General features: G+C 31.4%; 1 non-coding gene across 1 annotated transcript; it reads left to right on the top strand.

Moving 5' to 3' along the window:
* The first annotated feature begins 1,325 nt into the window (after positions 1–1,325).
* Positions 1,326–1,486, top strand: LOC121223836 (U1 spliceosomal RNA). The gene has a single exon (XR_005921302.1). It is a non-coding gene; the product is annotated as a U1 spliceosomal RNA (small nuclear RNA).
* Positions 1,487–7,263: the final 5,777 nt, after the last annotated feature.

Below are 7,263 nucleotides of genomic sequence, written 5' to 3'. Positions count from 1 at the left end.
TAGATTAATATGGATTCTTTTTTTTAAATGTTAAACTTTTTTTTAAAAAAATAAGTACAAATTGTTTTTTTTATTTTTTATATTGTTAGGATTCCAATTTCCAACTAAGAATCCAACATCTTACAAATAAACATAAAAAATTATTTTAAATACGAAAATACTTTTTTGTAATTTTCTTAATTCACACCAACTCACTCCGAGCTTAAATAATAGTACAGATATATATTTGGTTAAAATATGCTTCAAGTCTGTGTACTCTTTATATATTTAAAATTTAGTCTCTTTACTTTTATTTTTAGGAATTTAGTCTCTTCATTTTTCAAATATAAAAATTCAAATTCAATTGTTAATACCGTTAAAATTATTTTATTAGATTTGTTAGTGTGACATTTTGAAATAATAAAAATACTCACCTAGTAGTCGCGTAATAAAAGAAGTAGTGTTGTAATGGACTTTAATTTAAGAGAATAAATTTAATTTTTTAAATCTAAAAAGTTGAGGGACTAAATTATAAATGTTTGAAGAGTACAGAGACTTGGAGCAATTTTAACCATTTTCTTTTCTTATGTGAATTAAGAAGAAGGCGAAAATGAAGTTCCCACTGGTAGGGCTCAACGAGGAGACCCTGTAGTTAAAATGATTTGAGCAGGTTAGGAAGTTTGTATAGAAACATGTATGGAAGGAAGGCCACGTTTATAAATGTTCAATTAAAGCCAAATAAAAATTGCCCAAAGTTTTAACATTGTCTAACCAGGCATCCATGTTCAAAAAGCATTCATCAACGTTGAACTGCCTCATTGCAAAAAGCAACAGATGACTGAGAAAATTAGGGTGAGTATTTAAAACCAAAGAAAATTGCTCAAAGTCTATACATTCTCTAACCATCCATGGACATTGAAACAACTTGGATTAATGTTTAAAGCCAAAAGGTCTCAACATTCCCTAACCATCCATGTTCAAGCTATGCTTGAGTGTTTGCTATGGACATTCAACTGACTCACCTCAAAAGCAAGAGAATACTGGTAGCCATGGGGATATATTAACCTTTCGGCATACTTGTTAAAAAATATGAGATCAAAGTCTCACAACTGAAATCATGGGCACACTGTTACATAGCCCCCAGATTTCATTGAGGAGAGCTTTTCTGCAAATTCCTGATATCTCCCTGGGAGTTTCATCTATTCTTTGTAAGTTCCCTTCGTTCAGCCTTAGCAATCACTAAGAAGAACAGGTTTCCTGAAGCAGCACTATCCCATATTGACTAAGAAAGAGAAGGGGCCACGAGCGGGACTTAATAAATATGAGGCACCTAGCTAACTTGCAACATACTTACCTGGACGGGGTCGATGGGTGATCTGCAAGGCCCATGGCCTGGGTTAGCGACCTCCATTACACCGGGGAGGGGCGCTCGCCTAAGGTCTCCTCAAGTAGGAGAGCCTACGTCATAATTTGTGGTAGTGGGGGCCTGCGTTCGCGCGGCCCCTGTCCAATGTTAGTTAAAGCATTTTGTTGAATGGGTTATTTTGGGCTTAATGACTCGATCCTAAGGGGTTTCATCTAAATGAAACACTAGTCTACCAAGACAAATACTTCTACATAATTTGATGTAGAAGTATCAAATAAAACACAGTTGTATCAAATGCGGAAGTTTGGATATACCAATATAAAGTATGTTTCTATCAAATAGGAATTTTGGGAAGATATGAATATACGTGCAGATTATTGAAGTCACACAATAAGTATGATTAGTGTGTACAAATTTGATGCATATATGAATTATTAGATGTAAATACACGAATTATTGAAAATAAACAGTTCAATTTTTTTTTTTGAAAGCCTTTGGACTAATTTTTGTTTGAATAATTTTTTGGGGTACAATAAGTTATATCTTCTTTAAAATAACTTATTAAGCAAATTTAAAAAGATGATTATATGTTTAGGTTTTTATGTTCTATTTAATTTATTCATTTCTCTACTTTTAATTACAAAATAACAAATATAATCACATATTGAAGTGTCGTAAAATCAAATATATTTTTCTTACTTCATAAAAGTTTATATTTTTTAAATTTAAATTTGATTTATTTATATATTAAATTTGATATAAATTCATTAAATTATTTTATGCAAAATTATTGATTACCATTATTTAAAAGTTACTAATGGAAAAAATAATTAAAATTTAAAATATAAAATATAAAGAAAAATGAATTATTTCAAAGTTAACATTATAATTAAAATTTAAATATTAGCAAGTATTTGCGTAAAAAATATTAAAAAAAGAACAAAAAGGGTAAAAGTAGTAATACTATAGAGTTCCCCGTATTAGAAGTCAAATTACATTTTATTTTCTCTAATAAAAAAGGGAAATTAGCCCCAATACACTAAATCAAAGAGTAAATTAGTCCTTTCTATTAAAAAATTTATCTATTTGTATTGTTAAAAACTGGCATAGCTGATAGATAACGAAAAAGTGATACGTGACATGCCACATGTACATTATGTTGATATACAATTATCAATTTTTAACAGTAGAATTTGATGAAATTTTTAATAGAAAAAACAATTTGCTTTTTTATCTAATGTATAGGAACTAATTTGCCCATGTTTTTAGTAGAATGGACAAAATGCAATCTGACTCCTAATATAAGAGTCTTCATGATACTTTTACCAAATAAAAAAGTAAAAAAGAAGACAAAAAAATATAATTATTTTCATGAGCTCAGGTTTGAGTCCCATTCCATGTAAGTCATGTGTAAGTTCCTTGTCTATATTTATTCTTGTTTATGGCTCACCATATGTGGACCTTGTATAGTTTTATTCCAGTATAGGTTTGGATATATTTTAGTTATCAGTCTAATAATGCTTTATAATGATTAATTTTAGTTATAGTTATTCAAATGTATTTTTTTTTGTAACTGTGATTGTGTTTGTACATGTAACTTTGTAAAAACACTCACATAAATTAATTGAAAAATACATTATGTTTAAAATATAATTATATTTGAAAATATAATTTACAATTTAATTCAATAATAATTAAAATATTTTTGTAACTAATTAAATTTTATTTATTTTAAATTGAAATTAATGAATGTAAAATTAAAGATAACAAAATAAATAGAATCATAATTAATAATGGACAAAATCATGATTTTACTTAAAATTCATTTAATAAATAAACCTTAAGTTAATGGATATTTTTATCAAACCTTAAAGTAGGGAATGAGTATTTTTCAAACCGTAAACTATTATTTTTCAAACCACTACTTTACCGTAGAAACCCTAGTTGCTAGCTTTACCATTGCCGCCATGCAAGAAGGAAGAGGGAGAGAACATTAAGATTCTAGCAAAGATGCCACAACTGGCTTGAACAGCATGTGTACTTTCAGTGGAGGCAATGCCAATGTGAAGCCTAAAAAAGACGTTAGAATCACTACAGCAATAGTAAAAACTCCGACGGTGGAGGAGCCAAAGCCGAAAAATAGCCTTGGTATATTGACCATGACAACCACCAAGAGAAGACTTAGTGCAATGACACTAACGACCATCAAGGTTCAGATTAAGGAAACCCTAGAGAGATGTCGATGTTGCAACAGTAAAAGATAAAAGACTTCACAAAACAAGGGGAAAAGGAAAACAATCCATCATAAAAGAGGTCTTACTAGATGTCACAAGGATGAATAACAACAAAACGAGAGAATGCATAGAGCTCCAAGGCTCTACCTCTCACCGATAGACTGAGAACCAAAATAGGAGTTGAACATAAGGCTGCTTTGAGCTGTTTAAAAGCAGAAGTAGCTTGGTCGTTCCAATTCCAAGCGTCTTTCTTAAGCAGGTTTGTCAAAGGCGTGGCCATTATGCCATAGTGCCTTTATAAACCTTCTGTAATATTCAGAAAGCCCAAAAATCCCCTCAACTCTTTAATGGAATTGTAGGGAGAGACCAGTTGGCTACACATTCCACCTTAGACCTATCCATAGAAATAGTCTATTTGGAGATAATATGCCCTAGGTACTCTACTTGATTAGTACTAAAACAACACTTACTCATTTTAATAAAGAGTTGGTGTTGCCTAAAAAGCATAAAGACCTCTCTAAGATGTGTCAATTGCTCAAACCAAGTGGTAGGATACACCAATATATCATCAAAGAATACCAGAATTGTTCTCCTGAGTAGTGGCTTAAATATGATGTTCATCAACCCTTGAAAAGTAGGGGGTGCATTAGTAAGCCCAAAGGGCATCGCCAAAAACTCATAATGGCCTTCATGAGTTTTGAAGGATATTTTTGGAATGTCAACTTCATTCATTCTAATCTGGTGATAACCAGATCTTAAATCCAGCTTAGAGAACACCTTAGCTTGTCCCAGTTCATCCAGTAGTCCCTCATTTGAGCTGTCTGTAATCTACACAGAGCCTCCAACTGTCATTTTTTTTCTTTACCATTATCATGGGAAGGCAAAAGAACTACAATTGTCCTTAATTATGCCAACTTCAAGTATCTCTCTGGTTAGTTTTTCTAATTATGATTTTTGGGCCATAGGATATTTGTAGAGTCTAATTCTAACAACTGTACCTTCATATTTGAGAGGAATTATCTGATTTTGGAGCCTGGAGGGGGTGAGCTAGTAGCAATCTTGAAAAGATCACCAAATTTCTTGAGAAGTAATTGTAATTCCTCAGGTGTGTCTCGAGAAGAAACTGTTGTCAAGGTTACTTGGCAGCTCCAGTCATAAGCAAGGCACAAAGATCCATCTCCCTACCAATCGTTAACAAGCATTTAACTGACTGTCATTGCTTCATTACTTCAATACTTCTTGGTAGAATACATTAAATAATGCAATGAACTCCCTTAGAAGAAAATTTATGGTCATAGAACCAAAATTCCAATTAATTAATCTTAGGGGAAGCAACCATTGTATTCCTAGAACCACATCACACACTTTAAAAGGTAAAACCATGAAATAGACAATAAAGTTGACCCCCTAAACCATCCATTCTACACTTTTACATGTTCATTTGGTAAAAAGTTGCATTCCATCAACTATAATGACTTTCAGCTGCTGTTGCTGCCAAACAGGTAAAGGCAGTCTAGTTACCAGCCGTGAATCTAGGAAGTTATGAGTACTCCTTGATTATACTAAGAAAATGGCCTTAGTTTCACCCAACATTGCATCAAATAACATAGTATAAGGACCTTGAGACCCTTTAATCGCATGTAAAAATAGTACTGGAGTTTATGGTTGATCTTCTTCCCAAACAGGGTCATCAAGCTTGTTTGAGCACTCTTAAAACTCCCCCACTTCTCCCTCACAAGGTAAGTCTAATAGCATTCGGTATAATTGGCTTTTGACACACTTGTGACTAGTGTGATATTTGGCTCCATACCATAACAGAGCTATTTTTTGCTTCCTCTTAGCCATAAGTGATGGACTCAACCCTTTTGTGGATCATTTGGATGCTACAGGACCACTTGATGATGAATTACTAGATAGCATAAACTGAGTAGAAACTGCTGATTTAGAGGCAACAAACTGAGTAGAAACTACTGATTTAGAGGCAACAGAAAAAGGTAATTGAGGACTAAATCGGGACAAAAAGTTATTGCGAGGCAAAAATCCCTTCTAAGGAGAGACTCCTATAATGATTTCAACCTATCTAGCAATATGATATCCTCCTACCAATGTTTGGGGCATAAAAGTTGTAAATATTGACTTATCTCTAGCTTTAAATTACTAACAAATATGTTAAGAGTAAGATTCAGGTAACTGAAGGTGGTTCATGTAATGACCTAAATTCAAGGTTATCGGAACAGTAATTTCGTAGCCACAAATCCGATTTAAAAATAAATTTATTTTAATATTTTTGCATGAATATTGATATGGTAGGAAAATCGTACGAAAATATAGATAGAAAAATTTTACCGATTTAGTGGTTAGTTAGAAAATGAAAATTATTGAAGAAATTGGGTAAAAACAAGGTACCGAGACCTCGATGTTGTAAAACTGAGTCAAAAATATTTTTATAAATATTTATGAAATGTTAGTAATATGGTATTAAAATTTCGTTAGAAAATTTTAATGTTTAGGTAGTCAATTAAGTGAAAAAGACTAAATTGAAAAAGGTATAAAAGTTACTAGATGGATTAAATAGCTCAATTGTTAAATGAGGAGGGACTTAAATTGAAAATAAGCCCAAAAGAAGATATTTTGGGCGGCATAAGCTGAGAAAAATAAGGAGAATTGGTGAAATAAGGGTAAAATGGGAAAATAACAAATTTTACTAACATTAAAATGGGACAAAATTGGAATATCTAGAATTCTCTTTATTTTTCTTCATTCTCATCAGCCAAAAACATCCTAAGGGTTTATTCAAGCTGGTTTTTCATAATTTTTGCACCAAGTGAGTTAATCCTTACCTTTTTCTTGTAATTTTTGTGTTTCTAAGAGTTTTACAACTAGGTCCTATTACTAAATTCATTAGTTTTTGATTTTATGAATGAAATTGAAAGTTGCTATGAATATGTGCTGGAATTTTATGATGAAATAGCTTGAAATTGAAGCTTTAATTTGTTTATGAGATGATTTTATTAGGTAATTTCAAAAGAAATTGATTTGTAGGACCTAATTGTGAAAATATTTGGAATTAAAGTCTAGTGCTAAAATTCTGATTTCCAAAGGTTATAAAGTAGTTTAAAGTGGTGGGATAAAGTGTTAATTGAGAAAAATCAGCTCAATTGATAGGTTAATTGAGCAGGGATAAAATTATCATTTATTGAAAGCTTAGGGAAAAAATGGTAATTAACATCATGCACTAAAACAGTTTTGGACAGCAGCAGTAGTCTAACTTTGAAAAATCACCAAAAATTGTATAGATCAAATTATAGAATTAATAAAATATAAAATTAAATATTATTGAGTCTAGTTTCTTATAAAAGAAACGTTGTAAGCAATGGAACTGTAAATCATGAGATATAATAGATTTTGTGAGACAATGTCAGAATGAATTCGAGTTCCCCTGTTCTGACTTTGGAAAATCATAAAAAAATTGGAGAAAAATAATTAGGGGCTTAAATGTATATGTTTAAAATATTTAATGAGCCTATTTTCAAAGAAACAAACAAGAACATCATCCGAATTCTGTACAATGAGATAATTAATTTTTAGTGAAGAGGGGACGGAACTGTTGAATAGTAAAACAGGGGAAACTTTAAAAAATAAACTGTACTTATTGGCTAAACCGAAAATTCTAAAAATTTTATG

Source organism: Gossypium hirsutum, chromosome D11, assembly GCF_007990345.1.
Source record: "Gossypium hirsutum isolate 1008001.06 chromosome D11, Gossypium_hirsutum_v2.1, whole genome shotgun sequence".
Lineage (NCBI taxonomy): Eukaryota > Viridiplantae > Streptophyta > Magnoliopsida > Malvales > Malvaceae > Gossypium > Gossypium hirsutum.
This window is presented reverse-complemented; position numbering and strand designations above follow the sequence as displayed.